This window comes from Rhyacophila brunnea, unplaced genomic scaffold (genome assembly GCF_057557595.1).
Source record: "Rhyacophila brunnea isolate RB1 unplaced genomic scaffold, BYU_Rbru_1.0 scaffold_1, whole genome shotgun sequence".
In the NCBI taxonomy this organism is placed as follows: Eukaryota; Metazoa; Arthropoda; class Insecta; order Trichoptera; family Rhyacophilidae; genus Rhyacophila; species Rhyacophila brunnea.
The window spans coordinates 17,903,190-17,923,147 of record NW_028232751.1 but is presented as its reverse complement, the minus strand read 5'-3'; the positions used below and the strand labels follow the sequence as shown (position 1 = coordinate 17,923,147).

Below are 19,958 nucleotides of genomic sequence, written 5' to 3'. Positions count from 1 at the left end.
TTATTTGAACAAAAAAGTCAATTACCATATTCGATCCAAGCAATATGTGAATTCACCGAACCCGGGATTCGAACCCGAGACCCATGACTTTACAAGTCGACGCGTTACCGCTCGTCACTCGTTTACTATGACGGTTCAAATAATTTGTCAGGATTCCCATTCAGATAATTAATAAATATATAAAATTGTAATCTGTCTGTATTAACTCTGTATTGTGTATTAAATAGACGTCATACAATAATTATAGAGTTTGTAAGTATTGCAGATACGTTTCTATTTCGGATATAAAAAGAGGGATTTCTTTTTTGAAAAATTTACGACGCCCGACGGGCTTTGAACCCGTATATCCACTGGTATCGATTCAATATGCTTTAAACAATTAAGCTATGGATCTCCTACTTAATTATAACAATTTTAATTAGTAGGTTTTACATAAAATGCTTTTCTGATTGCGTTAATTTTGACTATCGGTTTTTGTGTTATAAATAAAATTAAAGAATCATTTTTTGCCTTAATTATTAACCGACGCCCGGCTCTCGCAAAATATTTAGTTGTAACGTCTACTTGAACTTGCTAACAATTTTAAGATTGGAGAATGTAACATTCTATATAATTGAACATACATAACTTGAAAACAACTCAAATATATTCCTACTAGAAAAAATCACATTTGAAAAAAATACGACGCCCGATAGCATTTCATGTAAGATTAAATTATCGTAATTAAGTAGGAGGCCCGTAGCTTCACTGGTTAAAACATATTGACGCGATACGAGTGGATATATGGATTTAAATCCCGTCGGGCTTCGTAATGTAATTTGTTCTACTGGGTATGTATCTGAGGTGTTTTCAAGTTATGTATGTTCAATATAATATATTATTATAGAATATTACATTCTCAAATATTGTGAATTATTCGGTGAATAAAAGAAATAATTATTATGTATTATAATTTTTAAAAAAAAATGTATACATTTTATAAATACTTTTGAAAAAATACATAATACACGTTGTTATTGCAATTTATGAACAGTATGCAGAACGCAATCTTATTCATCGCTTCACTGTCTCGGAAATGGGTTGTGATATTGGATGAGGCATGTCACGGCGTCATTGTGTGTAACTGTCATTATATCATAATATTGTTTTGAATTGAGACGCCACACGACAATGTGTGTAGGACTGCTGCCAAGAATGGAACCGTGTCTTGGATAATATGAAAGGATATTAAACTTCATATCAGAAACTTATTGGAAGTATTTGATACATACACAATAATTATTATTTTATCAGATCCATCACTAGTATGTACCATATTTTGTATGATTACATATACTATATACTAAATAATTGTTTCATATATCAATGCTGTCAACTTTTATTAGAAATAATTCAACTAGTGTCCCTATAATATTCCTGTGGAAAAGGAATAAATATTTTAGTCTGTCCGACTATCAGTTTGAGGCTTAATCACTGAGCATTTAAAAGGTTTATAGCATCATACGGCGAGAGATAAAATAAGGCACTTGTTATAGAACGGTGGATCACTTTCATAATAACCACCTTTTATATTTAATCTGGCTTTATTAAAATATAATATATATTAAAGATTATGTTTTAGACAATACCTTATTAATTTTATTAGAAATAATTCAACTAGTGTCCCTATATTATAATATTCCTGTAGAAAAGGAAGAAATATTTTAGTCTCCCCGACTATAAGTTCTAGGTATAATCACTGAGCATTTAAAAGGTTTACAGCGTCATACGGCGAGAAATAAAATTATGCACTTGTTATGGAACGGCGGGATCAACTTCATATAAACACCTTTTATATTTAAACTGGCTTTATTAGAATGTAACATATAATATAATAGATCTTGTTTTAGACAATAACCTGTTAACAGTCTGATTTGAAGCAGCGATTGAATGTAGTCGATGCGTCCTTCTTTAAGGTTGCGGTAATACTAAATTTACAAGCTATTTTTCTTACAATATATAAAACAAAATTTAATAATATTACGCATGACATTCTTAGACGTTTAGTTTGATAAGAAAAGTGGTTATAAAACAATATCCGTTGAAACAATCAGCGACAAAGATGCATTGCAAGCCAGACGTTTAGATCGATAAGAACAAAGGTGTGATAAAGCAAATCTTTATCAAATACATCCCAGACATCCATAATGATGCTTATTACTACTTAGAAATACTAGTTAATTTTTAAATAAGAATGCAAAGATAGGCTCAAAACTGCAGAGCGAAGGACTAAGTATTATATTATCATAAGTTCAAGTAGGCAGTGGCGAATGGTGGAGGTAGGCTGTTAAGATCCAACATAAAATAGTGCACACTAAACTTTCTCAGTCATGCGTATTTGTTTTCATTGAACTAAGACTAATATTTACAGATGGTGTTGGCTAGTTTTTAAAATTCAATTACCCTGCCTTACCAAACCATAATAGTTTTGGTATATTTTGGGCGATAGATACGATAAAATTGTGCACACCTCTTCATTTATACTTATTTGTTTTTGTTGTTTTAAGAATACATACCTATTACACGTATTGTTGACTCATTTTTTTTAAATTCATTAAGCCCTGCCTAACCAAACTGTAATAGATAAAACATATTATTTTATCTACAAAATATTCAAAGTTATGTATGATTTAATTGCATAATTTTAGATATTTTATAGATAGACGAGTATTTTTTATCTATTATGGCATGGTTTTCGCATGGTTTATTTGAATTTTAAAAACTAACCAACACCGTCTGTAAATTTTAATGAAAACAAATACGTATGACTGACAAAGTATAGTGTACACTATTTATGGCGAATCTTAACAGCCTACCTCCATCCTTCGCCACTGCAGTCTACTGTTGATTGTAGTTAAATCACCAGTAGAGTACAGTGGCAAAATGTGTAGAAATGTTTCACAAAATATAATTTATGTAACAGTTAAAAAATAACCATTACAATAAGTTTAATCTATATACGCAAAACGTTTTTTCTCTTTTTATTATCAATCGTTTGCAGTAGTTTGACCGTTGACATGTCTATGACGTCGAGGTTGTCTTGATATTAAAATACTAATAACTATATACTTACTATTAATATATACTTACTATAAAATCTAATATAAAATTATATAGAGATATAAATTGCTTTTCTTATTCAATTACGTTTATTCTTTAAATTAATTAAGGGGTTTGTATAATGAAAAATATATACATAAAGGAGTGCAAAGGGTCAATGACAGTATTGCCCACTGTCGTTGACAAAAACATGCCAGACGGGGTATGAAAACAAGCTATTTGGCAGGAAAAAATGCTAGATTTTGAGAAAATAAAATTTCAATACTTACCCTTTTTTGCTGATCGAAAAAAAATGCAAAAATTTAAAAAATGGTTATATCTACGTGTAAAAATCATGCCACATTTTCCTTTAATACTAGAGAGTGGTATCCCTGATAATTGGCAGTCCGATGCCACATGCCTAAGCACACAAGAATGCTCCTATTATTTCTTTGTCTTGTTTTATTTCTCAGGTACCTACCTACCTTCATAAATTTCTAAAGAAACTAAATATCTAGCATATTTTCAGCACATTTAAAGCTATTAAAGGCAACCAAAAACCGCTAACAAAAACGCCACACGCTAGATGCGTTTTTCGCAAGCTAGATCCCTATCAAAAAATGCTGAACCTGGCAAGAAAAACGCTTAGTTGGCAACCCTGGTCAATGAGAGTAATGGATAATAATATATCGGTGTATTTTGTGGAATTGCTTCTCGCCACAATATTCAATATACTCAGAGGTAAGCTATTCCCGAATAGCTGATGCTCATAGCCAGTAACCACGTCAATATAATTAGCGCTGTCTCGAATCTAATTCCTGGCGTATCAATTGTCTGCTCATGTTGCGTTACAAATTTCTCTCGTGACACGGTCGAATCAAACAGCCGTAATGAGAACCAACGTACAGCGCACCGCTCACGTATGCACGGATACGTTCGAATAATATAATATCAGATACAGGTATGTACTGCGTTCGAACTGACAATACGACGGCATAGAGGTTTCTCTGCCATTGTATAATAGCCGACCAGACTAGTTTGCACGCTCACGGAGATTGCATAGCTTTGAAATTATCTATGGCATTATTACAACACTATGTATTCCTATATTTACGCATACCGTGTTATATAGAGACAATCAGAATAAAATCGTATCCGGAAAATGGTACATATAATCAATTCGCCGTATCACAAATTCACCGTTACTTGTTGTATCGAAAATGCCGTATAGCATTAAGAAACATTTAAAAATACGTAATAAAAACCAACGAAAATTCTAGGCCGAAGAAATAAACTTCTATTGTATAAAACAATTATAAGGCTTGTGGTCACTTATGGCTGTGAGACTTGATGCTTAACTCAAAACGAGGAAAATAAATTAGCTGTCTTCGAGCGCAAAATACTCCGCTAAATCTTTGAACCCACGTTGGAAAATGGGAACTACAGAATAAAAATGAACCATGAGTGTGAAGAGCTGATTGAAAAGCAAACAATCATAAGATACTGTAAGTCCCAAAGACTACGATGGGCGGGACATGTGGAGAGAATGCCTGAAGTTAGAACGCCAAGGATTATGACGAAGTGGCTACCCCAACGGAAGAGACCAAGAAGGAGATGGGCTGACGCCGTAGAAGTGGTTTGGCTTCATATAGGAAGACCCGGTAACTGGAGAAGTGTGTCGAGAGACCGGAGTGAGTGGAGAGCGGTTGTGGAGGAGGCCAAATCCCACCCCGGGATGTAGCGCCGTGGAAGAAGAAGAAGAATAAAAACCAGAATACAAGAGAAACACAGTAAAAATAAACGTTGGAAAGTAAATTAGAAATACAATCTTATTTTATATTTTTATATAGAATTCTGAACGATTAAAAAGCAGGTTGACATGAAGGTGCTCGTAAAAAACTTCACGAATAATATTTGTTTATCTCAGTGCTATACGGTCATCTCTTTCCGTTACAACAAATTACGGTAAACTTTAATACGGCGAGATACATACGTACAATTTACATGTAACCATATAAAAGTACAAACAGTACAAAAAAAGGTATTTATTAATACATAGAATTGCCAAGTTCATATGATTCAACAGAAAATTTAAGAACATGGTATATAAAAAGTTCTTTTTATCTTGTAATTATATTCACATTATGTTCTTTTACGTGTCTCTATTATTGTTATCAAAGTATTGATTATATTTTGCTTATTTTTGTAGAACAATCGGTTAAACTATTTTGTTATCCCTCGTTGGTAACTAAAAATAAACCTTAACACTGTTTTGAAAATAATCTGATGTAAAATACAGATACTTACTATTACATTATCTTACTACATTATGTGCAATATTGTATATGGCTTGAGACTATCACGGTTGATAGCTGCCGTATTTAATTTTCAGGTTGTCGTGGTGTGTTTTCCTTTCCTTTTTTCTTTGGCGTCACAGGCTCATTGCAGAAGCGTTTATCAGGGCATAATAATATAGTGAGGTGTGCTGTTAGGCTATAACCGTAGGCAGATGATTAAATTATCGACTAACCTTCTCCGTGGTTCGGCTTCAACTTAACTTTATTCATTTAGCGACATGCAGGGCATATTTTTTTTTCGACAATATCCGATCCTAATAGGATCATAAACAAATTTTGTTTTTTACGATAAATAGATATCAGCTACTTTCTCAACCTATTAGGTCCATACCCTGAGTCAGAGACAAATTAAAAATTATTATGTGTACTTGCGAGAACCAGGATTCGAACCTGGGATTATTATATAAGGTAATAAAAATCACGTAATATTCTTAATGTTAGCGACATTCTCTTTTCATCTACGTGACAGCATACGAAGTGTTTCAGTTTACAGTATCGCAGGAAGTCTAAGAGATTTTTAAACAATGTATATAATATATATGTTGACAATTAATTGATCAATTTGATTCTTATCTTAAGTATCAAGATAATCTGGATATTCGTGTATTTCTTAAGGAATACCAAATACGTTAAAAAAACATTATTCAACAAAAGAGACTGAGCCTAAGTACACACTTACATATCGATGGTATAATATCAAAACCCCGTGTCTGACCTATGTGACGAAAATGTCTTTTTGATGTAGTAAAAACAACAAACATACTGCCCACCGACTACTAAATTCTCATCTCTATAGTTATTTTAACAAAAAAGATACAGCAATTTTAATAATTTCCCGTATCTGAACATTGCAGGAATAAACCTGAAATAGCCCGTATCTTGCCTCTAAGCTGTCAAGCATGCTGCATAACGTGTATTAAATTCAGCTTCAAAATGTCAGTTTCGAATTATTTAAAAGGTAAAACGATGTATCTATAGTCTAAGGGTAAAATAGTAAGTAATATAACAAATTTGGATGTTTATCTTTGTATATATATCACATTTTATTTGATCTTTTCATTATATTAGGCGTTATGTGCTTTGATTTACCACTTTTTACGTTACGGGCTATCGGAATGCTATGTTGTTACAGCATGTGTGAACTATTAATAGTCAGATCAGGATATTAAATAATATTTAGTTTTTTTAGCTTCCTGCATAATTTGTAAAAAGTCACTTATGTACTTACTATCGATATATGAAACTGAACTTGAAAATGATAACCATATTATTAAATCAGATGTACTAAGTCAGCGACTTGCAGATTAGTTTTCAGCAAACTTCCTACTCTTTTCTATTGCAATCGCAATATCTATTTACACACGCGTCATTACTTAGATGCACAATCACAAAATAATTCAAACAGTATATATGTCATACTTACCCTAAACTTAACTATAAGTCCAAAGATATTATTTATAGCCACCATTTATCAAAGTGCAAAATATAATTCTTTTTATATAGCCAACAATTCGACTAAACTAGAATAACAATTTAGAAACATATAATTTAGATAAACATTTACCATACGTCTTAATAAAAATCTTTTTAAAAAATATTGTGCTGGATAGGACTTAAACTGTGTCCATCGGAATCCGGCGATACAGTTTACCAGTTAATTTATCTGCGCCCAACATAATTACGACGAAATTAACTAGTTACGAAACAAAAAAACACCCACACTTTGAAAAAAATCACATACTTAAATATATTTGTAATACATATAAATATTTTTCCTAACACTACAACAGGCCATGGGGCCAATGACAAGTGTGTAGTGTAGAAAAACAGTGGTAAAGTAGTAGAACCGAAGCGATCACATAAACAACAAGGCTTTGAGAAAACCCAATAAAAATACATATTATGACCTCGCCCGGAACCAAACCTGAAGCCCCCTGGTGAGAGTCGAGAGCGTTACGCACTGACCACAAGATCCGCAGTTACTTTTTAAATCCTTTGGAATAAACTATTTTCATTTTTTAGGTTTCGTTTTTGGATTTTTAAATTGGAACATAATCCTAAAAGTATTATATTGAAAAAAGTAAAGGAGTCTCGAGCTATTGATTAACTCTGCTACTTGGTAATTAGAGGGAATCAGCTATGTTCGTCCACTACATATAGGTACGTTTTGCATACCACATACTAAGTGTTCTCGGATACAAGCCTCCACGGTTTGTATATATTGTATATGGCCGCTGCAAAGGGAGGTGTGGGTGGTGGCCATCGCCGTAGGGCAGTGCTTATTGGAAGGCGGGAAATTCAGGAAAAAGGCAATAACGTAATATCCTTTTTTTGTTCTTAGTCCTTTTTAAAGTGAGTTAAAAGTTTTTCTATCGTTTTACTGTCAGTATAGCAAATAAAAAAGACTGGAGAAAACCTAATATCCGTAAAAATCAAATTGATATTAGTTCGACATTTTTTACCGTAAAAATGTATCTATTGTTGTTTTTGTCTTACCTTAAAGAAACATCGAATCGATACTGAATGTACTACATAATAAAACTTTTACATACTATGCATACTTCTTTCGTATAACTTGGGCCCATTGATCTAACTTCCACATTTTTCCTTTTTTTATATAATATAATCACATAATATATTGATATTTTCATATCATCACTGCTTCTCCAAAAAGTGGTATGTTCTGTTATGTTAAACTCTGTTAAAGAACTTTACAATTATTATATTAATCTCTTCCGATCTCCTCAACATCAAAACTTAATATATTGATTCTTTGACCCACTCAAATACTGTTCTGTGTTGTTCACATTTTTGGTACTGTTCCTCCATGTATTAATATACACTATTCTCTTGGACAACACATTCATTACTAATCTGCAAAAAACTATACTCTATAGAGGCCCATAATATGACCTTCTAAGGATCGAACAGGCTTTAAAAAAAAGGCTTTCTTTATCTGTCATGCGACGTAAAATAAGATGATAATTGGGTTCTGAGTGGAACTTTAATACGGTCAAACTTTTCCATAGTATCTTCTTCAAAGATTTATTGAAATTAGTAGCATTATTTATTATTATTAATAATCAATTTAATTGTGTTAACTGTCAAAAATGATATTACAATCTAATATAACGGCTCTCGTGGTGCAGTGCGCAAGGCGCTGGCCTTCCATCACGGAGTTCTGGGTTCGATTCCCTGTGAGGTCAAAATATATTTACATAATATAATATGTAAATTCCTCAACCCTGGAAGTTTTACCACTATCATTGGCTTCGCGGTCTGTTGTGGTGTTTAATAAAGAAAAAAATAAAAAATAAAATAAAAACACTTATTCCAACTAATTCAATGACGACCGAGACCGGTTTCGTTTCATGTATGGTCAGAGAATATTATAATAATTTTAAAGAACACATTTTTAGCAAGAGTAAAAAATAGTGAAAATAACTGATATCGCAACTTACCCTTATAATACTATTTATACGGTACGAATGTTACGTCACGAGTGACATGCCTGTTGTGGTGTGACAGTTATAATGTCATTCATGTGAGCCACCTGACACATTACAGTCGACGTAATAATGGGTTTTAATGAGAAAACTGTTTTAAATATTAATTATAATATCATCTCTGAAAACGATAATGGATTGTTGTGACAGAATCATAGTATGTATCTGTCACCGATTAAAAGTTACCAATGATTTTCAGTCATCATATAATTTTATTCTTCATGTTTAAGCTTTGTGTGAATTATTTTTAATAATCTATTACTTTATTTCTATCTTCTGAATGAAGGCGTTTTCATCTTGATTTTATTCTAAGCGGCTAATATTTAGTTGTCATAATATTTTTGTCATCGCGTCCGGTCTTAACCAAGCACAATAATTTACACCCACGGTGGCCGCGCGGCCTAAGCATTGGCCTATTACGCCGTGGGTCCCAGGTTCAAATCCTGGGTCTGGCATGTACACATATTGTCTTTCAATTTGTGTATGAGTCAGGGTATAGACCTAATAAGTTGAGCAAGTGGCTGACATCCATTTATCGTCAAAAAAAAATATGTCAATACAAACCTCCACTCTGTGGAGGTCCATATGATCATATTAGGATCGGACATGGTCGGAGGGAATAATAGGGCATTATAATATAATGTGGATAGTGACTAATATTTGTATCGTTCTTGGAAACCGTTTGCACAATGTATGTTTTATTATTTTATAAGGTGGGAAAATAATATGTTTTCAATAAAATTAACTTTTTATTTGATGAATACTACACAATATTTAATAAACTGGTATTTCAATACTCACACGAATACCATTAAAATAATTTTTGATTTTCAGCCTTTTTAGTTTAAATATTTTTTTATTAGTATGTAATATGTTTCTTTTGCCAGTTTGCTGTACTCAGTAATGAATAAGGATGCGAAATACATAATTATCTGTTAACATAGGTAGGTGTATATAGAGAATATTATTTCTTTCTATGTGAAACTAAAGGTTTATTATATATAAAATGCAAACTGTCATTGTCTGGTGTATTTTTAAAGACCGCAATAATGTGTATCTTTTTATTAGGAGTAGTTACGCCTGAGCTGAGCTGTCTTGTAATGGAAATTCCACATTACATAAGGGATACTCACTTTGGAAAATATTGTTAAACATTTTATTACAATTAATACTTACATATTATTTTCATCTAGTAATATTATATATACGATGGCGTTGATGTTGGCGCTCTTACTTATAAAGTTATGGGTCGCGGGTTCTAATCGAAGGTAGAAAAAAATATGTAGGTAGGTAATTATGTTATTTTTTTTTCAATGTGTGAATATGATCTTAATCCAGTGAAAAGACAGTGTAAAAAAATCTTTCAATAAATTATATAGGCTCATATATTATACTTGCTTAGGAGCAAAAATAATATTTTTTTCTTACATAGTATCATGATTGAGCCCTGAATATTAAGTAGTATGATTTTTTCTTCTATTCGATGCAACTCTTTCCATGTTTGACTATTAGGTCTTAATTCCTCTAGCAGTGACACTGCAACAAAATAAAATATTCATTCCAAATTTCAAGGATATACAACCATTTTGCCAATACATTTTCGAGATGGCTTAATACTTCGATCATATACAGGTAGAGTAGCCTTATTAAGTCTTGGCGTCTGAAAATTTTCAATAATATACAAGTGTCGGGCAATTTTCAACTTACTCAAATCAGTTTACTTTGGCTACCCGTAATATAATGTATGTTAATATGAATCGCCTAGTTTCAAAACCCTTCAAAACAATTATACTTAGTTTTGAGAAAACTAATAAAAACTCATATCTATCAAACCTGTAAACTTTGTGTATTTATTATTTGATTCATACATTTTAAAGAGTATTTTGTTTAATATCTTTCACTAATTTTTAGCAATTATTTCATATAGATCACAGATAAAAGCCAGCGCCTTACACACTGCACTGCGAGACCATTAAACTTCTCAGTTTTTAAACACATATATCTACAGTTATTTTCATTTATGTTTACTTGATCTAAAATAGTATTTTCTATTTAATTATGTATGCGAATTGCGAGAGCACGATCAAATCCCATGGAAATGTCACTTTAGTATATTCATTGAAAACGAAGAGCTTATCTGTTTAACCCATAGTTGGACTGGTTGATTATTGCGAATAGATTTCTACGATGAAAAATACAAATATGGCGATAAACTGCATATTATCATTTTATAGAAAATTGAACATACATCATTTGAAAACATCTCATGTATATATATACATACACTCTATAAAAAATCATTCTGTAGATAAAAAAACGACACCCGACGGGACTTTTATATGTATCTGCTTAATTCGCGCCAGTATGCTTTTCCAATTAAGCTACGGACGTCTTACTAAATTACGACGATTTAAACTAGTAGTTATTACATGAAATGCTTATTTATTTACGTTACAATTATAATATATGTTCAATATTTATTAATGTTAAATTCTTAAACCTTGTGTCTTACTTGTAGAATAAAAAAATAGTTTATTAAATTATTAAATTGTATGTTTATAATTTGAATATAATATAATACAAATAATCTGCGTCAGTGTGTGTCCCCCTTTTTAACGTGACTATGCAAGCTTTGAGATGAAAATATTTTTCTATTAGACTTTACAAGAACTCTTTTGCTACACACGAAATCACTTTTATTGGAAGAGAAATCCTTTACACATAAATTCCACTCAGCCTAGCTTAGACCTTTTTTCGTTAATAATATTCTTGGTACATTGAGCGTAGAAATTGTTTGTATGTATTTCAAACTAATTTATGGGCAATTTTATTACAGTACAAGTAAAGTCAACGTCTTAGTTTACTTTTTTCTTCACATCCATTTCGAAACAGAGTATAAAATATATAAATAATAAACAAAGTGACAATACGACGAAAATAATATTATAATCATGTCAAGCCTGACTGATGTGATTTTGCGCTATAGTATTTCAGCACATTTTTTTCATTTTCTTTTAGCATTACTACATATAAATAAATATCCGTATACATATAATATTATGTTAATATCCTCAAGACTTGTATTATTAATCATTTATGGCACTGCAAATATTGGCGGGTCTTGGTCCCCTTTAAAAACTTCCTACATCCCATACGATCCAGCGCTGATACTCTCTAGTTGCTTTGATCAAGCATTTTTAAATCACCCGTGGCGCAGTCCAACCATCTCAATTTCATCTCAGGTCTTCTCTTACCATCGGGTGTTGCGTACATAGCCCGCTTTTCCGGTATATCCTCCGGCATTCTACTTCCGTAGCCGATCTAGCGCAGTCTCTGCATTTTCATATGCTACGTGATCGTTTCGCCCTCATAAAGTGTGTGCAGTTCCTCATTATACCTTGACCTCCAAATGCCACGTTCTTGAACATAGACTTATATTATTCATTACACATATAATTATAGTTATTAAATAAGTGTTTAAATCAATTTTTCAACCCCATTATTATGTGTCTAAGTAACTTTGAAGAATGTTGTAAGAAATATTACTTATTATTTTGACGAAAATCTGTGTAAACCTTTCTTTGCGGTACGTGCGAGGTGTCATGACCGACGCATTCATTACGAAATTTATTTTAATTGCTTCTTTAGTTGTTGTTTTTTTTAATTATTCATTATATTGCAACGAGTGAAGTGATGTTGTATAAAATACAACAGATAAAAAAAATATGTTATGTTATGAATGTTCGCCCAACAACCTTGCGTAGTATTCGTACTGTGTCAAATGATTTTTCTTGGGATCTTCTAACCATATGTGTATATTATATCTGCATTTAATGCATATACAAAAAATAGTATACTTCACACGCATCTATCTGGCCAAATCTACTATTTTGATAGACATATAATTTTGTATATTTCACTTATAGGATAAAGCGTTATATTTAGCGACTTTCGAAATACCAAACAGCTCAAAACTACTTTTACTACATTAGATATGCTTGGAAATCAATATTCAGGAATTTTGTACCTTATAATAATATATTATATACAATATTTAAATAACCACAAATTTATTTTCGTATCTCCATTAATTTTCCGTTCTATGATTAATTTATTATTGCGAAACATGAAATCATTCTTCAATCTGTATTGTGATGGAAATATTGTATATAATAGTATTATAACATTTACTAATTTTTAAACATTTTTGTTTAATTCTAAGAAAATCTAGCATGTTTTCTGCAATCTATTTGCAATTGCATCTAGCTTAATATTTTATCATAACTGGCGTATGCATGTGACTAGTTGGCAACACTGTATATAAGGGTGGCTGTATTTATAAACGGATTAAGCGCCGTATCGTCTGCCAGCATCATATATCACCATATATAGTGTCATATATGTATAGCTATATAAGTGTCATGTTATATCGCCTTCAGCTTATTTTTTTTAATTCGCCAGGGTAAAATATAAATAATAATTTCAGATAATTTTGAATTATGGCCCATTCAGCAGATTACAAAATTATTACATATTATAATTAGTGTCCTGTTTCTACTTATACGTTTACTCGTAAAAACAGTAAAATTATATAAATGAATAAGACAACTTTAGACAACTTAAGACGCTTTAAACTTTAAATTTCTGTATATCAAATGGATAATCCTATAACTGTTAACTGTTATCATTATTTTAAAATAGCTTATGAGATGAATTCAGTCTTAATTAAGTGTTAAAACTAAAAAGTAAAAAAGGTACAAATAAAATAAAATTTAATATATTTCTTTCCAGGAAAAAAAGTTAAAGAGCTGACAATTTTGATGACCCACTCACCGTTGCCTGATAATTATTTTACCAAATCGGGATTTTTTCCATGTGAAATTTAAAAAATAGGGATTTAGGATCAAAAAGCGGGACAACCTAAAAATGCATAGTTCAATATAATATTATCTAATGTTTATTTCAATAATATTAATCATAAAATGATACAACACAAAATACAAAACTCTTTAACAATCAAAATATTAAACAAGATTTTACTTCCTGAAGAATTTCTTTTTGCTGCTTAAGAGCGTACATAACTGAAACGGCAAATAATTTTCAACTGTATGTGGAACGAAATTACGGCCGCGTTGCCATTCGGAGAGCAATAGTCGAGGCGTCTGCACGTCGATTCTTTTTGTCATGGCGTCGGATGAAAATATTCTTAAATCGTGTAAAGATGATTAAAAAACTTTACATATGTACTTAAAAAAGAGAACATGTCAATGAATATAATATTATTATTACGAATATAATATTAAACATAACATAAAAAGGACGCATGTTGAACTTTTATGACAAAATATATTTCGTTTGGCTTGCGTTATTTGCACCCGCGACCCGCAATCCGCGCATCGCCTAGTCACGATTTTTTTAGACCATGCCTCAGCTGAGGTATAGCCTTAATGTATTGGTATATCGTGTTTAATTCAACAAGTAATTCATATTTTTATCAACGCTATAGAATATCAGTTTCTTGCCGAGAAAATACCCGTTCGTTATAGCAATTAGATGTTGGTACATATTTTTAAAATAAATTAAATAAGCTTGAAAATACTTTTAGTCTCTTTTTCCGGGAATAACTTTAATAACTGATGCCATTTCTGTGCAGCTGAGTCATTCGAATTTTTCACAATCACATCAATAGAAGGTTTTAGCGAGTTAAAATTCTTCATATATCAGGTCCATATCTACTTTTCCATCATGCATCCATCGCGTCATTTTGTGTTAACCTGAACGTCTTATTTGTATTTGTTGAATAATCGTGAATGTTGCTGTCTCGCGCGGGACAATTTATTGTTGCTTAAAAAACAGGACGTCCCTCAAAAATTGGGACGTCTGACAACGCTTCGACGTACATAGTAAACACATTGAGTGTCTATAACTCAAGTTTTTGGATTTAGATTTTAGACACACCTGGTTGTAGGCAGTTGCTGGAAGAAGCCAAAACCCACATAATATGATGCCAAGAGGGAAAAGAACATAACATACGTAACTAAACTGAGTAAAACGACTTAACCAAATGAGTACAATGAAGCTATTATAAATATGATAAGAACAAGATAATAATTATTGATTTCAAGATTATATACGTACATGAAGTGTGGTCTTTAAATAATACATTATTCTTATGCCAAGACATAATATTGATATAATTTATATATAAGTATGTATATTAGTGTTTAAAGCAAAGATATTTTCTACATAAACCTTTGTAAGATTTTCCTATAAAAATCGCTGACGGCAATTACACCTCTCCATTCTACGGGTGCTAATAATATTAATCACCTTACCAATTGTGCTATTTATGATAAATTTCATCTTGTAACTTCGGAACCTTTTGAAATATTAGGATTAAAATTTACTAAATTTATAATAACATATCAACAAGTTTGATTATTAACCTCCAGTAGGCAGTAGTCAGAACTATATTTTGTACTTATGTACATAATATTATGTAAGTTTCTCTTGCCCATCAGATCCTATTGGAATCAGACATGGTCGAAAAATGTAAGTTTACATCATCGAAATAGTGAAAACGTTGATCAAATTGAAATCAAAGACATAAATTTTAATTTTATTATTAGTATTGATAGATTTAGTCGACACTGGTGCAATGAGCAAAACAATCGTCCACATCAATGCGATGATTTAAAATATATTTGTATCTTGATCTCATTTATTCTGACATCATTGTCGTACTTTACGATTCAATGAGTAAAAACATCTCTTTATATAAAAACATTAAGAGCATACTTCAGTGAAACGGCAAATAATTTTCAACAATAGGTGGGACGAAATTTTGGACTCGTTACCAATCGGAGAGCGATCGTCGAGCTGTGAGGACGTCAATTTGTTTTGCGATGGCGTCGGAGGAATATATTCTTAAATCGTGTAAAGATGACTTAAAAACGTTACGCATTTACTCGAAAAAGAAAACATGTCAATGAATATATTAATATTACTACTAATATAATAATAAACATAACATTAAATGGACGCATGTTGAATTTTTATGACAAATTGTGTTTTGTTCTGCACGCATCGTTTGCACAATCTGCGCGTTGCGTTGTCACGATCTTTTTAGACCATGCTTCAGCTGAAGTATAGCCTTAATTAACTTTCTGCAATCTTAATCTACGTATGTTTTTATAAAACTTGTTATCATTGCATTTTTTTATTTTCTTATTTTATTTTTTAAAGTCCACATCGAAAACCTATAGGTAGAATATAGTACATACGTGTGTATATTATATAATAATTATATAGTGTTGTTCACTTTGAGATATGGAATAATGAGCTGTTTATAGTCAATAATTTTGAAAATAAAATCGTTCGACAACCGCGCTTTTTTCCATGTGTATCCGACTATGAGAATCCTATCAATGAAAATTTTCAATTGACAGCATCGTGTTTTTGAAGAATATTGCATTTCGACTCATGTTTGAAGCACCACAATAAAATGGATCCCCACTAAGTTGGTACTAACTTGTTATTCTCAATAGGCGTATAGTGTAAGTTTCATTAATATTAGTTTAGTAGTTCTTGAGTTATATTTAAACACACGTAAACGGAAAGACAGTCAGTTCAATTTTATTAGGCACCTAATATAGGCCACAATGACCGAGCGGCTAACATGTCGGCTTATAATGTCGTAGGTCCTAGGTTTAAGTTTTGGGTCTGACAAATTACACATATTGTATTTTTATTTGCGTTTGGGGTCAGATTCCATTTCTCGTAAAAACAAAAAATCTGTTATGCAAACTCACTAATGCAACTACTCTGTGAAGTCTCATAAATGATCATCATACATGCAGTCTGCAATTTAGAAGAGACCTTTATTTAGCTACGTATTTTTTTCGACTTGTACGAGGTATAAATGAGAACTTTGCCATTCTGGGCAGTGTTGATCTGTGTGTCCCTGATAACTATCTTAGAAATAGAGAGCATCAGTTGTTTATTCTCCCAAGGTGCAGAACCAATTTGGAGGGCGATAACTATGTTCAACCAAATTGGTTCCGGTGTTGATATATTCCACGTGCGTGAGAGTGAGTTTAGATGGACGCTATTTTATAAATCCTTAAAATAGGGTCTCCTTAGCAAACTCAGTGTACTTCTTTGAACTTCTATAGATGTATAATTGTTGTAGTTTCACTGCTTTTGCATGTTTATAATATTATATAATATGTTCTCTTTTCATATTTTTATTTTAATCTTTTTATTATCTACTTTTTTTCTTTATAATAATGTTTCATGTGATGTTGTGAACGTCTTAAATTTATAATTTATAATGTCCACAATATATTAAAAAATAAATTGAATTGAAATTGAATTGAATCATATTAGGATCTGACATGGTCAAAAAATATAATATTGTTAATGATAGTATAAAATTAATATACATATAAGCTGTTATCTGTTCTTTAAATCTCTAAAGAATTCCCATAAGCAAACACTATAGAAAATTTTATTGAAGTACACTTCACCGTCTCGGTGTTTGGTATTTCAATAAAACCGCGATTTTCCGCTTCGGATATATTCAAACAAGGATCAAGAATTCAAGAATCAGGTTTCAATGAAACATGCATCAGATTGCATTACCGGGACATATTAGTATAATGTCACGCTCTGCAGTGTTAGCGAATCGGAATTCCTGTACATAGATACGTAATCTATTTACTTGACAATTTATCCGTAACAATGCTATAGTGATTGATTATTGTACCAAATATATATGCATATTATTAAAGAATATTATCTCATATTTATAATTTTTTATGTTCACTATAATGTTTTTTTTATGTTTGAAATTGAACTGAAAAGGTACTTGATCATTATTTTCGAAGAAAACACAGATTTGTCTTCATTATTTATTAACATATCTATACAATATATGGATGGTCTCCTATTTATATTATTACCACGTTTTTATTAGCTCGTATTCTTGTTTTTCCAAGATTTGTAATGGATGATTGAAGATTTTTAACTAACTTCCCGACTAGCTAGACCTTTTAAACTTTTAGAATATATCAGAACACGACGACAATGCATTTTTTAATACTTTTAGCCATCTTTAAAACTCATTCGTTGCTGACTATATAATGATTTTATAATTAGCACCTTTAAAATGCACGTTAATTACATCGATCGGCGGCCTGGTCATTACGCGCATGTGCGTCTTCAGCGTCCAAAGTATTAAGCAGAATTGAATTCATTTTCCCTAATTCTGTTTTGTATGGAAAGTTATTTCGGAAAAAAAATCGTAAAAAGTTATATTATTGGTTGCTAAGGGGGTCCTATGAACTAAATTATTAATATATACGTGCGTTACTATGGAAATCAAATGGAATTTCAAAACGACATTTCAGTATTCTATAATATGTATTCAGTATTTCTATCAAGTACCTACAAAAAAAAGTATTTATTAATACATAGAATTGTCAAGTTTATATGATTCAACAGAAAATTAAAAAACGTGGTATATAAAAAGTTCTTTTTATCTTGTAATTATTTTTTTATCATCTCAAAATATGAGTAAGTAATAGTAAGTTATTACAAACAAACATTATTATATTACATTGAGAATTATATAGAAAAACAATAATCATATTAATAATAATAAAAGTGTAAAATAAAATTAATGACAAAAGTACATTTATTATATAAACCAATAAAATAATAATTATTAAACTTCTGAAATACTAGGTTTCCCCAAGTATATAAAATACCTCCTCTTGTCTCCTGGATACTTAAAGAGTACATTCTTAAAACATCGACTGTATTACCTTTTTGAATTATTATGTTTATTTGCTGTGTCAAAACAGACGAACCCCAAGGTCCAAATGTCTTGAAACCCAGAGGGGCCAGACAATATATTTAGGTGATTGACAGTCGTATGTTTTGGCTTCATTTTAGACTCTGCTGCTGAATCTGACGATTTAAATAATTTATTCAAGTGAAATGTCGCGATTTTATCCACCAATGTGGCATCCTAAATCATACGTTTCTCTTACCTCAATGGAATCATCGTATATATATATACAATAATTAATACGTACCTACAAAACCAAACAAAAAGAAGGTGAGCAAAATTAAACATGAATCTAGTTTTTTAGTCTCGGCTGCTTAAATCATAATGTCAACCTTCAAACTCAACATAAAAACTAATGTAATAGTCATATATATCCAAATTTATTATCTACAATACAAAACCAAGAAATACCACCACCATGTATTATTCAACTGTGTCCCGAATATACCATGTCACGCATTACATACCAAGAAACCTTCCACGATACGAACATTAACATCGGGGGAACCTCAGTATCCCAGATATACTCCCGATAAGTGGTGACCCCCGATACGTTATCTTCGACAGTATGTGAAGACTTTTTCTTAATGGGGATAAGGTATATATAGTTGACGTCTTTTTGTAGCGGAATTGATGATTTATATTTTAACTTGAATACGACATAACACCACATCAGACAGTTACATTAACATCGGGGCAACCTCAGTATCCCAGAAATACTCCCGATAAGTGGTGACCCCCGATAAATTATCTTCGACAGTATGTGAAGACTTTTTTCTTAATGGGGATAAGGTATATATAGTTGACGTCTTTTTGTAGCGGAATTGATGATTTATATTTTAACTTGAATACGACATAACACCACATCAGACAGTTACATTAACATCGGGGCAACCTCAGTATCCCAGAAATACTCCCGATAAGTGGTGACCCCCGATAAATTATCTTCAACAGTATGTGAAGACTTTTTCTTAATGTGGATAAGGTATATAGTTGACGTCTTTTTGTAGCGGAATTGATGATTTATATTTTAACTTGAATACGAAATAACACTTCACCGGACAGTTACATTATCATAGTTATATCTAGTACTATTTACAGATGCCGCGAAATAACTCTAACCACAGTGTTCTGTAAGCCTACGAACTAAGCCTCGATTGTGCG

The 19,958-nt window shown here is 31.5% G+C and overlaps 1 protein-coding gene across 1 annotated transcript in view; it reads left to right on the top strand.

The window, feature by feature from the left end:
* Positions 1-19,958, top strand: part of Dscam2 (Down syndrome cell adhesion molecule 2) — a 366,238-nt gene that overhangs the window by 185,807 nt on the left and 160,473 nt on the right. The window lies entirely within an intron of this gene.